This window comes from Anneissia japonica, unplaced genomic scaffold, assembly GCF_011630105.1.
Source record: "Anneissia japonica isolate Jap-2015-1 unplaced genomic scaffold, ASM1163010v1 scaffold560_len657749_cov147, whole genome shotgun sequence".
Taxonomy (NCBI): domain Eukaryota; kingdom Metazoa; phylum Echinodermata; class Crinoidea; order Comatulida; family Comatulidae; genus Anneissia; species Anneissia japonica.
Genome location: NW_022754288.1, coordinates 595,744 through 607,430, shown reverse-complemented (window position 1 = coordinate 607,430; position 11,687 = coordinate 595,744).

The window sequence follows — 11,687 nt, the reverse complement described above, 5'->3', positions numbered from 1 at the left end:
TTGAAAATTTGAACTATATTTTCTCCACCAATGACATGCGTATTAACGCTTTCGTTCATTTATACTATTTGCATAGACGTAAAAGTCCTGTCCAGACTATCACATGTTTATTATGTTATGTTATATTATATTATATTATATTATATTATATTATATTATATTATATTATATTATATCATATTATTTTATTACTTCATATTGTATATTAAAGTTTGATTTTACAAAATCTAAATAAATAAATAAATTATGGAGGTTGTAAAGAAAAATTCAATTCAGGAAATTAAGAATTTTGTATTGTATTGTATTATATTATATTATATTACATTATATTATATTGTATTGTATAATATTATATTATACTATATTATATTATATTACATTATATTATATTATATTAGGCCTATATTTTATTTTATTTTATTTTATTTCATCTCATCTCATCTCATCTTATCTTATCTTATCTTATATTATCTTATGTCATCTCATTTTATCTTCTCATCTCATCTTATCTCATATCATCTCTTATCATCTTATTTTTAGATCTAAAAACAATAACCACTTAAATAATATTATGATGAGCCGTAGCGATTAATTTTTTTCGGTTATTCATCTGAATGTGTCACGATTAAAACCAATGTCCAGCCGAAAATGACCTAAAGGTTTAACATGATCTTTGGCTGGCCCTGCAGTTTTTCGTAAAACAGGCGATAGGAATTATTAAATAAATACATAGTAACCAGTTGATGTCAGGAGTTAAACAACAGCTTAAATGTAAATACTTCAGCACATGGCGGCAAGTATATCATTGTTGACCAGCGAATATATCAGCAGACAGCTGCACATACACCACTGTTAACCAGGGAAGACCCCAGCAGACAGTGGCACGCGTACACCTCTGTTAACCAGGGAAGATGTCAGCACGGAGGCACGCACACACTTTTGACCAGTCAATATTTCAGCACACGACTGACCACTCCACATTTTCAGGTCCCAAACGTAGTCACGAACTGAAGAGTGAGCTGTATTAACTAACGTTTCTTAAACAGTTTCTGTACTAAAGTTTATAACTTTCTTCTTCTGAATCTCATTTCTGTTCTAATATTCAGGTCAACAACCGCGTATTTGGCCCTCGTGTTCTGATTGGTCAGCTGTTAAAATTGATTGACACTCTGACTAGTACTGGTACTGGTACGGGCATTTATAATGCGCCTCTTCATTGCGGTTATAAAGTGCAGTTCCTTTCCCTGGTCATTGGGTCCACATGCTAAGTGTTGCTGCTGGTAATCAGCGCAGGAGCAGGCAACCCCACCAGGTACCCCATTTATACTCCTGGGTAGAGAGAAGCAATGCAGATAAAGTGCCTTGCTCAAGGACACAAGCGAAATGCACAGCGAGGGATTGAAACCCCGACCTCGAAGTTGGGAAACCAAACCGTTCCCGCTGCGCCAAACCGTCCATTAAGCAAAGGCCTATTGTACCGTATACTCTAAAGTATAACTTTTATTTATTAGCTATTGTCAATTAATTTATACTTGTAAAGAACTTTCCAATAGCATAATTTAGAATTATCTTATTTTTTGTGTGTATAATTGCTATAATCGGCCTGCTATTCAATGAAGTGAATTTGTACAACTCTGAATGCGTTGCCATGGTAACTAGGTTTTATCTTATTATTCTAACATTCTTACAGACTAAAATTCAAACTTATTTTTTTTGTGAGAGTACCAACATGACAGTTGGTCACTATCGTTTTTTTGGGTTTTTTTACAGTAAAAATAAAAGAGGGTTATGCCTTGCTCTTTTACAAAGCCAGACGCACAGCCCTACGTCTGTCTGGCATTGAATTTTGTATGTATTTTGTGTATTGGTGAAATACTCGTCGATGGTATCAGACGGTGTTGCATATCGATGACCAATTTGGAGAGTCTTTAATAAGACGTGTATGATCTGCTCTATTTAGTGTATCAAAACTTATGTAGAATGAATGATCTATCCCTTCAATTAGAATTACGAATGTAATAATTATAATGTCCATCATATTATTGCATGAATTTGTCCTAGAGGAAAATCCATTGACTTCACAATTCCTTTCTGTTGTAACTATTATTTAATTACCTTAGTCTACTCATCTTACCTCTGCCAAGGAGGTTATGTAGTCACTGCTGGTTTTCTCTGTCTGTCAGGCTGTCTGTATGTATGTCAGTGTGTATGTTTGTCTATCTGTTAGCAGTATTACTCAAAATCAAATGAATGGATCATCATAAATATAGTGGAATTGTACATAATAATCGAAGAAAGACACTTTCGGAAGAAAAGGAAAAGTTCAGTCGCGGAAATAAGATTTTTTATCTTCGAGCATAAAATAAATTAATCGAATCGCACTAAAAAAAAATGTGCCTTAATACAACGGGCGATTTCATTATTTTCTTGAAGGTATTCTTCAGCACTAACGAAAATAATGTGCCTGGCGAATGGCAATTCAATAATTTCATTGAGGGTATGCTGGTTCTTGAATTGTCACTCGTGCCCATGCAGAGAAATCCTTGGATTATACCACTGAATGATAATTAAAATATTAATTTTAAAAACAACAATAAAATGGCATACGCTCACTTTTAATAAATATCTAGTACGGTAGGTATTTTATTATACCATACAGTAGCTATCTTAAGTATTTCATATATTGCAGATTCAACGTTAACCAATTCATCCTTTAACAAAAGCCATTAAGTGCATCCGTACTGTAGTCGACGCAGTACGGTACGCATGGTTCCCCCAACGACGGGTATTGAGGAGACATATATTTATTTAATGAATTAATAATTATATTCATATTTTTACTGCACAAAAGTTAATACTCATATTGTTTAAGTACGATTAGTTCAACCAGAAATAAAAACTCTATAGTTCGACTTTGATAGATCGAATCAATTATCTTGCAGAAGAGACGAGAATACAGTACTGTAATGACAATATTATAAAACCTATTATTTTGCGCTCATTTTGTTTTCCATAATTTTCCATAGCGTATATATATATATAGTAAAATTAATAATCCAACTCAAAATTGGTTTCAAAGAGAATTCTCAGTAGGATAGGATTGTCTCAAGTTAAAGTACTGCACTTTCTGTTATTTGACTATTGCGGGGAAAAAAGAACACAATCGTATAAGTTCCAGGTCTGTAACTACACAATAGTAGTATCAAAATGCTCCCCTGTGTTTAATGGTGACAGTTTTCATACGGTATTGCTATATCAAGCCTTAATATTCTAAGGGGTTTTCCAAACGTTTAAACCAATTATTACACATTACGTTATGTAGCCTACAGATGAGACAATGGATGAAAGTGTAACAACACAAGTTCAATTGAATGTTTTCCTTCGAAGACCGTATAACACGCTGGTAAAACGTAATAAGTCGAGACACTGCGGATATCATTGTATGATATAGTGGCGTATCTAGAAGTCTTGAAATGGGGTTGAGGGGTGGGCTGATGGGGCGCGAAGGTAGAGTGGTTGGGGAGGGGTGCTTTAAAACGCCACTGGTATAATAGTTTCACCTTAATTAGAATTTTTTCGATTCCACTGTCTAGCTATAGCTATGGCCTGATATATATTCACGGCCCAGTATTTCAGAGAATTCGTTTCATTTTATCAGCCCATCTCTCGCATCAGATCTTTATTATTTTTGGCTTGGTTTTTTCCAGCTTGTTCCTCCATCAAAGCTCCTAGTAATTGCATGGCTAATCCTGCCCTACCGGATACTCGATGTCTGGCATTCATAGGCCTTGTTTTTTCAATATCATTCTTACGAAGAAGATCTGGGGACGTTATACACAATCATGTTAATATTGATTCCGTAAAAGTTGGTTGCATGGGAGAAAGTGCCTGGGAGTAAGTAGGATTGCTCCTATTTTACCATATGCTGTAGATCTCCACGGGCGGATTTAAGGGGGTCGGCCCCGCCCCCTCCCTGTTTTTAGAAAGTAAAAAAAATAAAGGAAAAAAAAAAGAATCGCCCAAAACGCTTCAGAGGTTATTTTCGGACGTCTAGTTACAATTTCGCGAGGGCATGCCCCGGACCCCCTGGTGTGGTGTTATCTCAGTCAGCCCCCCCCCCCCCCCCCCCCTCTTTTTTCGGATATCTCTGGATCCGCCCTTGTGGTCTTATAGTATGATACTCGACTTGATAATGAGAGGCTGCAAGTTCGAATTCCGCTAGAAACATTTTGTTTTCAATACAACTGGAAAGGAACTTTTCGTTAAGGGCTATGCTTGATACGATGATTTTATGTTATAATGTATTGCGGTATTTGAACCTGCAACCTCTCGCTATCAAGGCATGCATCATTCCATTAGACCACAGAGACATATACGGTATACGCGCAGATCTAACCCCAGGCACTTTCTCACATACAACTGACTGACAGGCTCAAACATAGTGGAGTTATAAAAAAAACTATATTATATAAAAGCTTAAAGGCTTTAGAACACAGATTGGAAATCATAGCAAACAATATTTAAATTAGGGTTGCTGCGTACCACAGAAAACACAATGTTAAAATCATGCTCCTATTCGAGCGCTGTTATTATTTATCTATTTGTTTATATACATATATATGTATACATAATATATAAATATTAAATAAGATGTAAAGATGTAAAGTATATACGGTATATATATGTATACACATAGGCCTATATATATGTATATATATATATATATATATATATATATGTATGTATGTATGTATGTATAAGTACATTCCATATCGTTGATGATAATAGTATTGCTGCTAAAATGATTTCTGAATCAACTGAAGTTCATGAACTGTATCTGCAGATATTGGTCACATTAGTATTGCCACAGCAGTATATCATAATGTACTGAGAGGCAATCATTAACGCGCTGGACGCACACATGAACGCGCGAGATGGTGACTGTACTGCCAAGCAGAATGCCTGACGACTTACCTAAAAGAGTTTGTGACGGTGATATTCGTTTATCACGTAATATATCATCGTAATAATCACTGCTGTGTTGTCTTGTTGATGCAATACATAAGAAGAACATTAAAAGGAACAACTTGACATCTGAATACATCGTAGCGAATGCCTGTTAAAAATTAATAAATAAAAGCCCATTCATATCAATCCATTTTTCTTAGAAAGGAAGAATAGATTTATTTTTCTAGCAAAATCGTCTTGCTCAGTTAAAGTTGTAGGCTCATACTACCATTAGGCCGATATTTTATAAACGTCATTTTCATCTAACTAGAACTTGACAGTTAGGCCAAGATCTGTGGTATGTTGCTATTTTTAATATTATTATTAAATAACCTATTATCAGTATACAATAGGCTTATTGGTCAGGCGGGCGCATGATCTGCCGAACCGCTTCCGCCGCGCCTGAGTAAAGCTAATAATCCATTTGTCCAGTTACTTCTGCGGTTGTGGTTCGATTCAAATCCGGCTACAGTTGCGTTTTAATAGATTCAATCTATAGGCCTATGGAGCACGTGCATGTGGATATTACCACACGGCGGGCTGAAGTCAAAAACAGATGAATTGCTCCATGGAGCGATTAAAATATCCACAATCGCACTAATGTTATCACTCTCGTTTAAAACAGTTATATCGATCAAAACGCACCGCGAGAACCTGTCTCTTATACACATCTAGATGTGTATAAGAGACAGAGATACACCACTGGTCGCGATCGCAACCTGACAAATGGATTCTTAACTTGACAGGAATCAGTGTTAATTATTAGTGAATACATGGTGTAGCCGCGTTAATTTGTTATAGAACAATAAGAAATGACAACAGCACTTTTAAGATAACTATAAAATTTATTAGCTGTAGTTTTCGTTCACCCAGTCTCTCGATAAAGTCCATTGTATGGACAAAAGCTAGATCTAATACATTTTATAGTTAGTCTTTAAAGTGCTGTTGTCATTTCTCATAATTTTATTAGTGCACTTCACGAGAAAGCATTGTAAAAATCTTTGCAAACCCGTCTACACACATCGAGACTGCAACGAAGGTTCCACAATCAGCACTCTGCCTTGTGTCGATGGCTTAAACGGACGAGTCAGTGCCGATTACCGACACACACAGTGTGTGCTCGCCGGTTTTAAAAACAAGGCTAGAGCCGGACACTCCTTCATCGCACGACAGTCGTATGACAGTTGGCCGACGAATCTAACTCCGCTCCTTGTGACGCCGTCTGCTCATTGTCAGTGGCATGAAAGAGTACAGAATTGCGCTATACTCTTTGGTGGCAATCTCAACAGAGGGATAAGTTGAAATTTACTTCCGGAGTAGTTTTGTTACACGTATTTACCGTGAGCTAAAACTTACTCGAACGGTCGACCACCCGCTGAGTGCTTAGCGCGATTACCCGGTGAAATAAACGGAATACGGTTGGCGTTTTTTTTTGCTCGAACGGGCCCAGATTGTTATTAAAAACGATCCGTTGTGCGCCCGTCGTGGTGTCGCGTTCTTCACAGAATCGCGTCGGCTGGCGGCCGACGGGCGCAGTGAGTGACAGGCTTTTGTACCAGAAACATCTTACATTCTGTAATTTGAGGGGATGATTTTTACCATACAACTATAGCACTCCCCGCTGCGTAATGTACATTAGAAAAATATCAAAAAGTGAATTATCACTTTTGTATAAGATTCCATGTCTCTTAATATTGATTTATGAGTTATTAGTAATAATTTTTCTCAACTACAAGTGTAATGTATACATTTAGTTATAGATGAATTCCATAACAAAGTGGTGATTATGACGATAATACGCCAAAGCTTACCCCTTTCATTCCATTAGATATCCAATTTTACCTGCAATCTCTACTTTTCTATAACGTAGTTGGATTAAAACAAAAAATTAAAATAAAAAAAAACATGCTAATGAGACTCATGTTATGATATTTAATAATTGATGTGCCTAAAATGACTTAATATAGAGATTCAAATTTGGGTTCAAATGTAGGGGCCACTTGTGACGTCATACTTATATTGTGCACACATTCCAAAAAGGGGAAAAAATAAAGCTATCGACTACTACAAAGAACTGGAACTTATGTCAAACACACAACGTCACTCAATCGTCAGAGAAATGTCGGGTAATATCACAACTGTTCACTTCAAACATAAAGCGAATGTTGAAGGAGCCAAAGAAAATGTCAATAAGATTATACAGAAACTTGATACGCGCTCATAGGTATAAAGCTATAATATACCTCGTTATAGACAGCGTGACGCTGTTCCTAGTAGACTTCGCCATACGTCACACTGCCACAATTTATGTGAACGTAATAGGGACGTCGCTATAGTTCCCACTAGACGCAACGCAACGCAAAAACGTAGACGCAAGGTATGGCGAAAAGTGCCGAAACGCGAGTGATTTGCTAAATCCATTTAATGCGAACCGGCAACGTAACACGGTACCTTGAAAACAACCACGCTAGTCACTTTTTGCGCTGCGGTGAGTAACTTGCGACAGTCCATGCGGCGATTGCGGGAATTGAACTTAACCCACAGTTATCACTAAATAATTAAAAGGGAGAATTGATACAGTAACAGACTACAATGATAATTATTATTATAATTATAATATTACAATATTTATATTAATAATTATAAGACTCTTTCCTATCCCGTTGCATGCAGCGCGCAATTTTGGTAGCCAAAATTGGTTCGCTAAACAATATTTTACACCTAAAAGTGCCTTCTTGACTTCTGCCTTCGAAGATTGAATGGCATTATTTTACTATACTCTATTGCGATATGTTTGATAATGAGTAGTGCTTTATAAACGATTAATGTTGTCTTCATTCCGTCATGTCGGTAGTTTTTCATGTAGTAATCGCTCATCTGTGTATTGTTTATAATTGTAAACGACTATACTAATGGTAATTATAATGAACATAATTAATAATTATTATTATCATTAGATCTTAGAGGCAACAATTCAATATACTTGAAACGGCCAAATTATAAGCGCTAATTTTGGTAATAATAATAATAATAATAATAATAATAATAATAATAATAATAATCAATATCATAATTTGTTCTTAGACAATTCAATATTCTACTCAAAACCATCTATATGACGTCAATATAAAACAATAACGAGTAGGTCAACTACATTTTACGTCATTGTAGACTTACTAGGGTATATCCACACATGGTCACGGTATTATAATTCTAGAACCTTTTCCGCTAGTGTGGGTTTACAAGATGCACAGTTAACTTAATTCAACCTACACAACACGCGTAGGAAAGACATCTATTGGGATTCTAAAGTGGGGATATAATCCTGTTCGACCTAAATAAAATCGTGTAGGTCTGTATGTTTCCGTATTCTGATTTGATACATTTTGGAGTACCCGAAGTAGCTTACGTCACACTGTTCCAACCCTTGCAAACAATTTTTTATTATCACCTTGAGGTTGAATACATGTCCGAATAGATATGCTGAATGCTAATAGTTCATGTCAATGACCATCAGCAATACCGGGATGGTGTTTTTTTTTTTTTTTAATATTTAAAAACTGGGGTAAAAGGGGCGTAACCACATATTCAAAAATCTTTATTTCATTAACCGTTCCCGAGTTTTCGTCAAATATGCTTTTTGTGTCTTAGAAAAATCAGTTGTCTTAGAAATATCATCCCCACACCCCCCCCCCATCATCCCCACCCCCCCCCCCCCCACTCCGGAGCCTGGCTTTAATGAAATAAGTGACTGCGATTGAACCATTGGTGACTTCCATCCAGAAACTGTATGATATATTCTACATATAATTATTGTTATTACACTGATTTCCATGCCAATTAATATTCCTATATTGAGATACAGGACAGTAGTAACTTTAACAGTACAATACATATTTTGAATTGCTTATTGGTTAAGTTACTAGTTTTTGATGGACCTTTTCAGAGTGTCTATCAGACTTAACAACTGACGAATCTCAACAGTGCAAGAAATACGAACTATTCCCACACAGAAACACACGTGTTGTTTTCGTCTCACAAAACGCAAATGTTTGCGTATATTTTTACACTAGGGAGCTCTCGATTTCGGCGACGGTAGGACGTAGAACGTAAATGACGTCACTAAAAATCATCTGAGCATGCGAGAACGTTAAGGTCACCTCGTCGAGTAGATTCTGGAACGCAATTTGGCAAAATCTACGTATGCAGAGAACGTAGGACGCAAGGTAGGACGGTCACGCATGAGTGATTCCGTTCTAAAATCACGTCGTCGCACAAATCAAAAGCTTCCTATTGTCGTTTTGTGGGAACTTAGCAAGAAAATCCAAGGGGCCGGACTTACCGCACAGTGTCAATTATCATATACCGGTAAGTCAGAACGAGAAACAAACATTTAGACGCGATAACGTCAATTTCTTTGCATGTGCCTAGAACACTTAAATTGTCTAATCAGAGAACAGTGACATTGTAATTTCACTGTTCTCTGGTCTGGTAATAAATTTAGGGATTCTTTAATTTTGTCCTGTAATTAAGTAGAAAATTAATTGTGGATATTAAAGTATATAAACTAACCAAAGTTGTGTGAAAAGCGAATCAGTTGTTATTATCACTTAAGGCAACGCTAGGGTGAATATATTGATTAAGAGTTTTATGACAATTTTGTTTTTACAGCACGTTGTTACCGTATATCACGTGATTTTAATATTTCGGAATTTTTGTTTTGGTATTAATGAGTATAAATCATTTTAAGGTATCATTTAACGTTTGATTACTATATAGGCTACCCGATCATGCACGAATTAGTACTACTCCAATCAAATAATTATGTACACAACTAAAGACGTTGTAGGTCTATGTTCGAGGCGATAATCTTAAGACTTGATGTGATAATACTTTCAGGCGCATTTTATGTTTGTTAAGCTGAAACCATAAAATAATATTGGAACAGGAAGTAGAAAATCCAGAATTCTCAATCCCAGGATTTGTTTTGACGCACAGCGCATAGCCCCATTTTAAACTTCACACGAGCAATGTACACGTTGCTCAAACGTAAAGCAAGCCACCTATATACGACTAGAAGGTTTGGCAAACGAATTTCCCTCTATTGCGAAGAAAATAAAGCTGCTTGTGCGTTTAACTATTTCAAGATTTGCCTACGTTTGAGTAAAAGCGTCAACATTTCTTTTCATATAAACATATATCCACATAGGCCTATATGATTTTTTGGTATAAACCAATGTGGGTATACCACTAATGTCAATGTGCACAGTAATTGCTTCCGTTTTTGGCAACGAGTTAAGATTGCTCTACTTAACTCTTGATGAAAAGACAAAGTTCTCGCGTATGGAATCATTGTGCTATACGCGCGACTGACGTCACCACTTTAATTTTGCCACTTTAATTTTTATGCTGTTGTTGTTCAGAATATTCAGGTTTTTGGCGGAAGGTTTGTTTTAAGTCGGTCTATAGCGTACAGTATTCTTATATTCTTAGTGTTACCTTATCCATAATTCAAGCCTTATTTCCTTAAAATGGCTACGCTGTCGCTACAGCTTTTTCAGTGCAATCGTGCACTGCCTATCAGTCCCCGACGTAATCGGGAAGGCTCCCCGACGATTCGACCATGGAGGTATACCTCCATGATTCGACCGACCAATCAGCATCACCGAAAGCTGTCGGAGATAGCATGCATGTAGCTATTGTATGGAAACCAAGCTTAAAAGCACAACGTTTATGCAATGATAAGTGCAAGTCCAGATACGTTAGTGGTTAACAAATACGGATAGGGACCAACTGCTTTATGATTACTATCATGAAAAGCATTTGAAAATATTGAACGATAACAGGCATAATCAATCATAACGCCAAACTTGCATTTTTTTACATTTACTGAGTAGGTTGTGTCCCTTTGCACCAAATTCATAAGGAATGTGACAACGAATTTCTATCATATTGTGAATTCCCGTGCTATGTTAAAACCACCAATAATCATTTACACGTTTTCTTTGAAAACAAAAATATAATGGCTAAATAATCTTTCGGGGTACCGCAAAGCGTACATTGCGTATATTTACATTGCGTAGGCCTATTGTTTTATTAGTCATTAAAATAGTATTTAAATGTTTGAATTTAATTGCTTAGGAATTTTCATTAAATTTCCGTTTTCCAAAAACATTTCAGTTCAATATGATTTCTGTTTTGTATACGATTTGCCATACAGATTTTTTTTCGGCTTATTATTTCTTTTGAAATTATCTTCTAATATACTTACTTTGCTGTTGTTTTTACATTAAAAGAGAACAGTGTAATGGCATCATTTCCCTCCCATTTCAAAACAAGATTCAAGTATTTGCTGCATTCACATCGGACACGAACCGAAATTCGGAAGGCGTTGAACGCCATCGTCAATATTCTTACACCATGATTCGGTGTGAATGGCCCTTTAAGGCCATTGTACGCGAGTATTTGAAAATCAATTCTTAATTTTTCAAGTGTGTAATGATGATCTGCAATGAAATATGGTATATCTTCAGGCAATTTAAAGAAAATAAACTTCACGATTTTTATATAATATACGGTAGTTGCCTATATTTTTTATTTACAACCACAACCACCATAGGTTTATATATATATATATATATATATACATATATATATATATATAATATAATATAATATAT